Below are 12,379 nucleotides of genomic sequence, written 5' to 3'. Positions count from 1 at the left end.
AATAATCAATAACTTTAGCAAAGTTGCAGGATACAAAATAAATGCACATAAATCATCAGCATTTCTATACATTTCCAACACATTAGAGCAGCAAGAGGTAGAAAGAGAAACACCTTTTAAAATCACCCTAGACAATATAAAATACTTGGGAATCTATCTACCAAAACAAACACAGCAATTATACGAAAACAACTACAAAACACTTTCCAAACAAATAAAACTGAATCTAAACAATTGGAAAGCCATTGATTGCTCATGGGTAGGACGAGCTAACATAATAAAAATGACAATTCTACCCAAATTAATTTACCTATTTAGTGCCATATCTATCAAACTACCAAAAACTTATATAACTTATATAACTTATATAACTCCTTACGGATGCTAGGTTTGTCACCAGGTCCATCGAGGTAACATGTTGCTTATAGAGCCTTTTGTTTCTTTTTGCATTTGTTAATTGTCACATGGAAGATGGATAAATTCCATCAACCTGGTTAAAAACCTTTGGAGAATATAATGACTTAAGAATTTAATGTGATTTTAAGGGGTCTTCAAAAGTGATTTTTAGATATCCAGTAGCAACAACAGCTCTGACTGATCATTTTACCTGCCTTAAATTCTTTGTAACAAGAGATAAAAGGTCCACTTAGTAGCTGAAGTGAAGTGCTATAACACCATTATATTCCCCACCTCCACATTTATAAAAATGTAATGGAAGAGACATATAATAGTCTCATACCCAAGTAAATGGGAAGGTGCTCCTAGGGTGTGGTACCCCTGGATAGCTTCCAAGAGGGAGCAACTCTCATGAAGTCTAAGCAGCTTCTGGATAATTTGTAGCTCTTCAGTTTACTCTACCCTTCCATCAGAGTGATCTAGATTCTTGGTGACTTTTTAGATCCAAAAGATTTTCATCAGCAGTACAGAGGTTTGTGTTTTATCTGGGCTACTCTGCCACATTTTGGAATAATGGCAGTAATAGACTGTTAAAAATATCTCAGCCATTGTTGAAAGATTTGCTACATCTTTAGAACTTGTGACAAGTATCCATAAGTTTATACATTTTTATTTTTTTTAATTTTAATTTTGAATATTTTCCCAGAGTTACATATTTCATGTTCTTTCCCTCTTCCCCAAGACCCCCTTAGCTGATGCACAATTCCACTGAGTTTTATGTTTATATTGATTAAGACCTAATTCCATATTATTGATAGTTGGACTAGAGTTATTGTTTAGTGTCTACTAAACAATACCAATAATATCCACATCAGCTCAAGTGTTCTAGCAGTTGTTTTTCTTCTGTGTTTCTCCTTCCACAATTCTTACTCTGCATGTGGATAGTTTTCTTTCTCATAAGTCCCTCAGTCTTGCTCTGGATTCTTGCATTGCTGTTAGTAGAGAAGTGTTAAGATTTAAAATGATATAGATTAATATTATAAGAAGTATGAATATTTATTTAAGGCCATGTTGATAAAATATAAGATGACCAGAAGCTTGCTAAGATCTAATTCAAAGAACCCACCATACCTTCTCCCTCCTGGCTCCCTCATAACCAAACAGAGAGGAAGACCCAATAAAGTCCTTTCTATTTAAGCTAAGCTTTATGTTTGCTCACGTCATCATGTAAGACCAGAAACCCATTGAATCATGGGAAATGTAGTTTCCAAGTCCCCTAAACATCCACAGGAAGTTTGTCATATATCTAAATATTTAAAACTCAAATGAGCCCCAAATACCTCTCAATGGCACCCCCAAAATTCCAAATAACACAGAAGTCTGTTATGTTTGATTATACCACAGTGTATCAGTCTCTGTGTACAATGTTCTCCTGGATCTGCTCCTTTCATTCTGCATAAATTCATAGAGGTCATTCCAGTTCACATAGAATTTCTCCAGTACACAATTCCTTTGAGTACAATAGTATTCCATCACCAACAGTACCACAATTTGTTCAGCTGTTCCTCAATCAAAGGACATTCCCTCATTTTCCAATTTTTTGCCGCCCCAACGAGCATGGCTATAAATATTTTTGTATAAGTCTTTTTCCGTATTATCTCTTTGGAGTATAAAGCAAGCAGTGTTATTGCTGGATCCAAAGGCGTATAGTCTTTTAAAGCTCTTTGATTAAAGTTCCATATTGCCATCCAGAATGGTATGATCAATTCAAAACTCCACCAGCAATGCATTAATGTCCCAATTTTGCTAAATCCCCTCCAACATGCGTTAGTCTTCCCTGCTGTCATGTTAGCCAATCTTCTAGGTATGAGGTGACACTTCAGAGTTGTTTTGATCTGCATTTCTCTAATTATTAAAGATTTAGAACATTTTTTTCATGTGCTTATTGATAGTTTTGATTTCTTTATCTGAAAATTGCCTATTCATGTCCCTTGCCTGTTTATTGATTGGGGGATGGCTTGATTTTTTTTGTGCGATTAGCTCCTTGTATATTTGAGTAATTAGATCTTTGAGTTTTTTGTTATAAAGATTTTTTCCCAATTTGTTGTTTGCCTTCTAATTTTGGTAGTATTGGTTTTGTCTGTACAAAACCTTTTTAATTTAATGTAGTCAAAATAATTTATTTTACATTTTGTAATTTTTTTCTTTTTTTTAATTTTTTAGAAAATTTTGCCATGGTTACATGATTTATGTTCGTACTTTCCCCTTCACCCCCCAAGCCCTCTACCCCCATTGCTGATGTGCATTTCCACTGGTTTTAACATGTGTAATCTATCAAGACTTATTTACATATTATTGATAGTTGCATGGGTGTGATAGTTTAGAATCTACATCCCCAATAATGTCCACATCAACCCATGTGTTCAAGAGGTTGTTTGTCTTCTGTATTTCCTCTCCTGTAGTTCTTCCTCTGAATGTGGGTAGCATTCTTTTCTGTAAGTCCCTCAGAATTGTCCTGGGTCATTGCATTGCTGCTAGTACAGAAGTCCATTACATTCTTTTTTACCACAGTGTATTGGTCTCTGTGTACAATGTTCTTCTGGCTCTGCTCCTTTCACTATGCATCAATTCCTGGAAGTCTTTCCAATTCCCATGGAATTCCTCCAGTTTATTATTTCTTTGAGCACAATAGTATTCCATCACCAGCATATGTCATAATTTGTTCAGCCATTCCCCAATTGAAGGGCATACCCACATTTTCCAGGTTTTTTTGCTACCACATAAAGTGTGGCTATAAATATTTTTGTTTTTGTAATTTTTTCTAACTCTTGATTGGTTTTAAAATCTTTCTTTTTCCAGCAATCTGAAAAGTATACTCTTCTGTGCTCATCTAATCTACTTACAGTTTCCTTCTTTTTATTCAAGTCATTCACCCGTTCTGAGTTTATCTTGGTATAGGGTATGAGATGTTGATCTAGGCCCAATCTCTCCCATATTGTTTTCCAATTTTCCCAGCAGTTTTTGTCAAATAGTGGGGTTTTGTCCCAAAAGCTGGGTTATTTGGGTTTATCTTAGACTGTCTTGCTGAGGTCACTTACCCCTAGTCTATTCCATTGATCCTCCCTTCTATCTCTTAACCAGTACCATATTGTTTAGATGACTACTGATTTTAAAGCTGTTTTCTTAGTGAAAATTATATACACTCACACTGTGGATCATAACTAAATGAAAAAGGAAATGGATCTCATTTGTTATTGAGAAACCTTTGCATTCTGCCTCTCCTTGGGCAAACACAGTGTGCCACTGACTGTGAGCTATATATTTTTTTATTAAAAATCTTCTATCACTTTTCTTTGGATGTGTATTAGAATATTTGATTTTTCTTTTTTCTCTCAATTTTTATACCTGAAGCACGTTACCAATATTAATTTTTTCTTTTGCATTAATATGTTTCAAATATATATTTGTTCTAATATTAATGCATACTCCAAAGCTTTAGACTGTGGAAACCTGCCATTTATTGATAAACATTATGTGAATGTGAATAATGATTCTATATGATTCCAGGAGAAGCAAATACAAAGAGAGCCAATGCACAGTGCCAAAGAAGCACAAAGCTAACCTGCATAGTGCCAATCAAGCAGAAGGTCAAAGAGACCAACCAGGCCCAGTGGTATTGATGAAATTGAGCCAATACAAAAGGAATTGAACTTGCTTAGGATTCAAGGTTGTGGTTGTTTTGACATATCTTAGAGGCAGGTCTTCTCCATCCCACATTCTATCAAGCACATCACTTGGGCTGACAATATGGCTCCCATATCCCTTAGAGGAAAGGTAAAACAGAACAAGGAAATGCTATTTCCCATTTGCTGCTAAAATCTAGTCCTTTTTCTGTCTTTTATAGTGTGGTAAAATTTCTGTAGTCCTGGCTACTGATTCATAAGCACATAATTGCTTATATCACTTTAATTGGGCCCTGATTCAAGAACCTCTTATAGGTTTATTTTTCCTTTACTTAGAATTTTTAGACATAAGACTTCGATATTTTATATGTCATCCAGAAGTTATTTTTTCTTTTTTATTTGGATTTTTTGATGTTTATTTTTTAATTTTCTTTTGCCAATTGATTCATATACCTCATAACTCAGTCAAGCATCTCTGAGTGATCCCTGTGTTTGTCACAATCCTCATCAGGGATAATATATTATTATCCTATAATGCAAATTTAAATTCTTTTGAGAGCAATTTTATGATAAGAATCTTATGACCTCCCCAAATCCAGAAAGTGAACTGTCTGGAGAAGGGCCATGAAGATGCTTACAGAGACCGAATGCTGCACCAATAGATCCAGAGTGAACTTTGGGAGGTGGTGAATTAACCTGTGGTAGGTTGAATTCATTTGTTTTGTATGTATATGTATATTGAAGGGGACTATCTCCTAATTGGCTTTTTGTCAATTTGACTAGCAATCATTGGTTTTGTTCTCTTTTCATTTTTATCCCCAAATTATTGTAATTTAAATGTTAATTATATTATATTTACAAGATCCAATGGAGAGTCTAGTCTTCCAAGGGACCCCGGGGGGAATGTATAATTGGAATCTTGTGCCTTTCAACTACATTACCCAGGAGCTCACTCACTTCCTGTCATTTTGTGCTGACATAGGCAGGAGATAAATTGGGTGGAGTTCAATATCTAGCTTTTTTTTCCTATCTGTGACGACTTTGATGGAGTGGGCCATTTTTGAGCAGCTAGATTAGTCATGGGCACATGGCTTTATTTTGTTAAATAATTATTGTTTTATTCCTTTATTTCAGTGATAATTAATAAATCTTATGAAATATAATATTTCAAGTTATTTTATATTACTTTTAATTTTTATAAGACTCTATGGAGATGTAGTAGGGGAATAAGAAGGGTGATGGTGGGAAAGGGGTTATTGTAAGTGAGGGGAATGCAAGGAATTATTAAAAGCAAAGCACTGGTGTGAAGAGAAAGACAGAAAGGTGAAAGTGCAGGATTAAAAGAGGAAAATAAGATGGAGAGGGATAAACAAAGGGTAATCATAACTATGAATATAAATGGGATGAACTCATATATAAAATGGAAGCAGATGGCAGAGTAGATTAAAAACCAAAATTTGATTATTATGATGCTGAATAATTAAAATAGGTAGTATTGTCATTTTTATTATGTTTGCTTGGCTTTGCCATATGCAAAAAATATTTCCCTAATCATTCATATCTGCATTTATTTGCATGAAGAATGTTTTAAACTCATGTTAATATTGTTCCTAGATATGCATTAGCACTTAAATTCTCAAGTATGTTATATTTTATAAAGTTATTTTAAATAACATTTCCCCACAATATCTATTCACTATATTTTACTGTTGATATAGAGTATATTTTATATCCTGCAATTTTGTTGAAGTAATTGCTTCAACTTATTTTTTAGTTTACTCTAAGGTTCTCTAACTAAAACATCAGATAATCAGCAAAATATAAAGTTATAATTTTGTTCCTCTTCCTATTTTCTATATATAATAAGCATTAATAAATCACCTTGTCCAGCATTATGTCCTTTGTATTATGGCATTAATCTGCTTCTTATATGATGTAAGGATGGGGGATGGGACAAAAAGAGCCATAAGAAGGCCATTGGTGACAGTTGCTGACAGTTGGGACCAGAGAGGATGCTGGGTAATTCTCAGGAGGAGGGAGAGAAAAGACTTCGGGTGGAGGACTGAGAGAGGGAGGAGGAGAACATCTCAACTCGAATCCAGTCCTGAAGGCTTCCTGAGGATTTTTCTTTGGACATTGATACCCTGATTCCCTGGTCAAAGGCATCCTATTGCTTCTCATTCAGCAAGACTTCAATCAGCTAAGTTTCTGGACTCCATTTTGGGAGTGATCTCTTAGGCTCCATCCCCCATTACCCAATCTTGCTGAGAGATCCTCTCCATTGTAACTCACAATTATATAAAAGGATAGAAATAGAAATAGAAACTGAAGGAGAAGTGGCAAGGGGAGATGCTTGGGAGCAGGAACCCCAAAGTTTTCCAACCAAGTGACAGACCCCATAGAAATAGAGAAGAGGGCACCCCAAAATCCCTCAGCCCTTCAACCCTTTCCCTAATCCCTGAATTGTGATTAATAAAAGCCATTCATTAGTCAGATAGCGTTCCAGAGTGACTGAGAGACGAGCAGGAGGGGAATCACAGCTTGGTCTGGCTGCCTCCATCTTGGAGCCAGACCTCCTGTTGTGAAGTTGACTGATCTCAGGGGAGGCTTGCATGAACCCTGTCCTCATTCAGAATTGGATTGGGGTACTCAATACCTCCTTTTATAGGGAAGCTTCATCCCCAACTTCTGTGGGGTGGCATGACCATCCAGGTCACTCAGTTTTGGGGTGATGCCCCCTCAAAGTCTCGCAGTGTATAATTGGTGGGAGTGGAGAACTAGAAGAGAGTCTCACCTTCATAGGCTCTCTCTCTATCTCCCCTCAGTCATAATATTGGTCACTGGCTCTGTCATTCTTACAATGAGGCATTAGCAATGTAGTTTTGTGCAGAAATCATGTAACTAAAATGTGATATCAATATGAGAGTTCTAATGCTGAAACTTGAACAGAAGTATCAAAGTATTTGGAATATAACTTTTGACACTAAATTCAAGTATTTAGTACATGAACAATTTAGAACCTGACTTAAAATGTAAACATTATGCAGATGCTCCCTAATGAAGTAGATTCATCTCAATCACTCCCAACCAATTGACTAATTTTAGAAGCAAAAAAAAAAAGTTTCATGATCTTTAATCAGAAATCATCCATAATTATAAATGATAATTTTTTGCAGCATAGTAGAGGAGTGACAATATGATTCACAGAGAGATTTATACATAGAATAAGAGAATAACTAACTGGAATAAATTAATTCTAACTTGACTGTAAGGGAATTTTTCTTATATTAGTTTGGAAATGTCCTCTTTATAATATCCATCAAATTCTGTCCTGGGACCAAGCAAGAAAAATTGAATCTTCTTTGTAGACATTTCCAACTAATTTAAAACAGTGATTAGCTCCCACATCAAAACTTATATTCTCTCTACTATTATATTTAAACCTTTCAACAAATCTCCATGTTAAAATAATATATATTATATATCAATATGTTAAGATTCTGTATACAGTAAAGCAATGACTTAGATTTCCCTCTGGCCATACACATATATCTTTTGGACTGGAATTCAGGTTTTCCTAACTAGAAATCTAACCCTCTGTCTAATATATTGACACTACTTCTCAATGTAATAACAGTAACAATTAAAAATAAATAACTATAACATCATTTTATATGTAAAATGAGTTTCTTATCAAAGTATTTCTCATTTTGAACTTGCTGGGGAAATTAATGTGAAAGCTTTTTAAAAATTATAATGTCACAGAGGGATTTGACCAGAAGGTACATAGACCCACTTGAAAACTATCAGATTCACATTCAAACAACTCAGATATAATACCTCAAAACAAATTCTGGAGCACCATACTGAAAAAAAAGTCAAAGTGGCAATAATTTTCCAGCCCAAAACAACTTCTAAGTCCAGCATGAAAGATTTATTGCAATGGAGTAGAAGTGAAGTTCAATGCAACATGCCTGGGCAGGCCCAACATCAGCAACAGACATTAAAGGTGCAGCAATAAGAGTTTCTGGAGCTCTCAGCTATAGACTGTAAGAGGGTTTAGATAATTTTTCGGGAAGCAAATTATAGGGATTATTTTTCTGGTTCTGGGTCTAAGACTCCTATTTCATTTCCCATATGCAGATCCATGTTACAATCCTGGATCATGGTTTCAGGATGAGGAGGAGAACAAGCAAACATAAGAATTTGAGTTTGCTGGGGAGCATAGGATCCTGGTCACAGTTCCAAGGTAGAAAAAGAATATTATAGTTCCTCACAGACCAGAACACTGTTAGGAAGAGTATTAAACACAGTTCTCCTTACATCACACTCTCTTAGAAAAACTAAAAATTTATAGATTCCCAGAACTAGCTCTGAAGGTAGCTGTGCAAAGAACATGAAGCTTAGAACAGCACTCTTTTTATAACAGAAACAGAGTCCAACTTTTATATGTTTTTAATTTAAAAGAAAATGAAAAAGGCTAGAAAATAAACAACCAACCAAAAAAAAAGAAAATCAACAAAGATAACTATTTCAGTGACAACAAAAAACAAAATACAGGCTCCAAGAGAAATATGAATTGGTTTCATTCCCAAAAGAATTAATCAGTGAACTAAAAAGGATTTTAAAAATCAAATAAGAGAAGTAGAAGAAAAATTGGAGAAATAAATGAGTGATATAGGAAAATCATGAAAAAGTGGATAGCTTTGTAAAGGAGATACAAAAAAGTCACTGAAGTAATTTTTGCCTTAAGCACAAAAATTTACTGAAGAGAAATCCTTAAAAAGAAAAATTGGCCATATGAAAAAAGAGGCATAAAATTCACAGAAGAAAAGAAATCTCTAGAAAGTAGAATGAATTGGCCAAATGTAAAATGGAACACAAAAGCCCACTGAAGAAAATAATCCTTAAAAATTAGATTTGGGCAAAAGGAAGCTGCTGAAAATGCTAAGAAAAAATGAAATAAAATCAAATGAATGAAAGAAAATGTGAAATATCTCATTGGAAAAACAACTGACCTGAAAAATAAATATGAGAGAGATGATCTACGAATTATTTGATTATCTGAAGGTCATGATGAAAAAAAAAGCCTAGATAGCATCTTTAAAAATGACCAATAATCTAAGTATTCTTGAAACAGAGTATAAAATAAGAATCAAAATAATACATTGATCAGTTCCTCAAAGGCATTCCAAAAGAATATCTCCCAGGGATGTTAATTGCAGGATTCCTAAGTCTAAAAGAAATTATCAAAAAAAGTCAAAAAGAAACAATTAAAATAGTGTAGAGTCACAATCAGAAAAAACACAAGATTACACCTTAAGAGACTGGAGGGCCTGAAATATGGTATTCCAGAGGATAAAGAGGGTAGATTTATAACAAAGACTTATTTACCCTTTTAAACGAAGCATAATTCTTCTGCATAAAAATGGCATTTAATGAAATATAAGATTTTCAAACATTCCTGATGAGAAGACCAGAACTGAATAGAAACTTTGTCTCTATAATACAAGACTCAAGAGAAGCATCATAAGGTAACACTTGAACCTTACTCTTATCAGAATTGGCTCAAAATGGAAGAACGATATAAATAGAATTATCTTACCCTTCAAGAAAATAGGGGAAGAGGATAAAAGAGGGGGAACTGGGCTGATAGAAAAGAAAGCAAATTAAAAGTGGTAGTAAGAAACTAAATGGGGGGAATAGGATATAGGATAATACACAGTAATAATAATAGTGAAAAAATTCATGAGTCTCTCATAAAGGCTTCATTTCTCAAATACATAGAGATGGGACAAATGTATAAGAATACAAGTTAGTCTTCAATTAATAAGTGGTCAAAGGATATCAACAGGCAGTTCTCATATTAAGGATTTCAAACTCTCTACGATTATGTGAAAAAAAATTCTAACTAACTCTTAATTAGAAAAATGGAAATTAACACAACTCTGAGGTACTACCTCATTCCTATAAGATTATTGATTGTGACAGAAAAGGAATATTACAAAACTTGGAAGAGAAGTGGGAAAATCAAGACACTAATGCACTGTTGGAAGAACTGTGAATTAATTCAACCATTCTAGACAGCAATTAGGACCTATGCCTAAAGGGTTATAAAACAATAATAAATAAATAATATAATACATAAATATAATAAAATATATTATATATAAATATAAAATAATATAATAAAATAATGATTATTATTTTATTTTATAAAATTTATTTCATTTAATAATTAATTTTTTTAAAAAAACCACTAAACAAACAAACAAACAAATAAATAAATAAATGGAAAATAAATAATAAAGGATACATAGCCAGCAATTCCAGAACTAGTTTTGTATCCTAAAGAGATAAAAAAATTGGGAAAATATATATGCATGAAAATATTTAAAATATCTCTTTTTGTGTAGGCAAAGAATTGGAAAGTGAGGGGTTACCTCATAATTATGGAATGACTGAGTAAATTATAGTATATGATTATAATGGAATATTATTGTGCTGGAAGAAATGAAAAACAGAAGGATCTCAGAAAAACATGGAAAGACATACATGAAGTTTAGCAGAGTGAAGTAAGGAGAACAAGAACAGAATATAGGTACAACAATATTGTATGGTGTATAGTTGAATAATTTAGCTATTCTCAGCAATACAGTGATCCAAAACAATCCCAGAAGAGATCATGATAACAATGCTATCTGCTTCCAGAGAAAGAACAGATGGAGCCTGAATCCTGAATAAAATATACTTTTTCACTTTCTTTCTTGATTTTTTCTGCGTTACCTTCTACAAAAGGATCAATATGAAAAATGTTTTCCATGATTACATATGTAAAATCCATATCAGATTGCTTACAGCTTCAGTGGGAGGTGGGGGATAAGGGCAGTAGGGAAAGAATTTGAAACTCATTTTTAAATGATGAAAACTACTTTTTAATTTAATTGTGAAAAATAAAATAAGATATTTTTAAAGTATTTGTTTTATGTCTAAGTTGCCATCTGAGCTTCTATGAAAATACTTTAATTTCTCTTTACAAAAGTATAGCTTCACTAAATTCATATATGATATGCATAGTATAGACACAGTGTTATACAAGGGAAAGAATATTGATCTTGACATCAGAAGGTTTAGTATTGATCCCCAGTTTTACTCTGAATAAGCTGTATGACCTTGAACAATCATTTAGTTTCCCTCAGTCTCATTTATGCCTTTTATAAAATCGACAACAATACACTGTGAAAAATAGGATAATAATATTATCACAAAGATCAAGTTAGTGCATGTATATGAAATGGTTTGCAATGATAAATTATGAAATCATAAACTATTGTTATTATAGTCATATGTAACTTTCAATGAATTCCAACATCAGACACACAAAATAATAGCTTCCTGGAGCATCATTGCAGTTCATGATTCTCAGTCATTATCAAATTATCCCATGATTATATTGGTTTAATCTAACTACTAAAAATCACTTTTCAGAGCTCCCTTGGGAAAGGAATATCTCTTTCCTTTGGTCTAAATGTTTAATAAAATAGCTTTTCTCATGCGATCTGATTATGGTATACAGCTAAAAAGATAATATGATAGTCATACTCCTAGCCAATAAATCACTGAGGCATGAATGCTTTCCACAATCAGAAATGGAAACTTCATTTCTATTAACAAAATGTTGGAGGAACACCTGGAAGGCAGAGTTAACTAGCATATAATCTGCCTGTCAGGCACAAGCTACCATATCAGATCATATGAACCAGAAAGGAAAATATGCCATTTATTTCACATATTAAAATAATTTTCAAGGTTCATGAACATAAGAATGTCATTGATTTGGCACTAACATTATATCATATTATGGACCTGGAGAATATCCATAATATGCTGGCTAGAAATAATAGTTTTCCCTAGGATATACATCAATCAGAAGTTAGTTTGCCATTATAATTTCTATTTTTGAAAGCTAGAATATATTTTAAGTTTATTAAAAAAATACAAGGGATACAAGATTTATATGAACACGATTACAGAAAATTTTTGCACCAATTAAGTCACATCTATTCAATTGGAAAAAACATTAATTGCTTATGGGTAGGCCAAGCTAATATGATAAAAGTTACTATTCTACCTAAATTAATTTACTTTTTCAATGTTATAACACTCAAATTACCAAACAATTATTTTTATAGAATCAGAAAAAAATAACTTTAAAAATTCATCTGGAAAAAACAAAAGGTTAAGAATAGTAAAGGAATTAACAGAAAAAAACGTGAAGGAAAGTGGCCTAGCAGTACCAG

This window comes from Gracilinanus agilis, chromosome 4 (assembly GCF_016433145.1).
Source record: "Gracilinanus agilis isolate LMUSP501 chromosome 4, AgileGrace, whole genome shotgun sequence".
Taxonomy (NCBI): domain Eukaryota; kingdom Metazoa; phylum Chordata; class Mammalia; order Didelphimorphia; family Didelphidae; genus Gracilinanus; species Gracilinanus agilis.
This window is presented reverse-complemented; position numbering follows the sequence as displayed.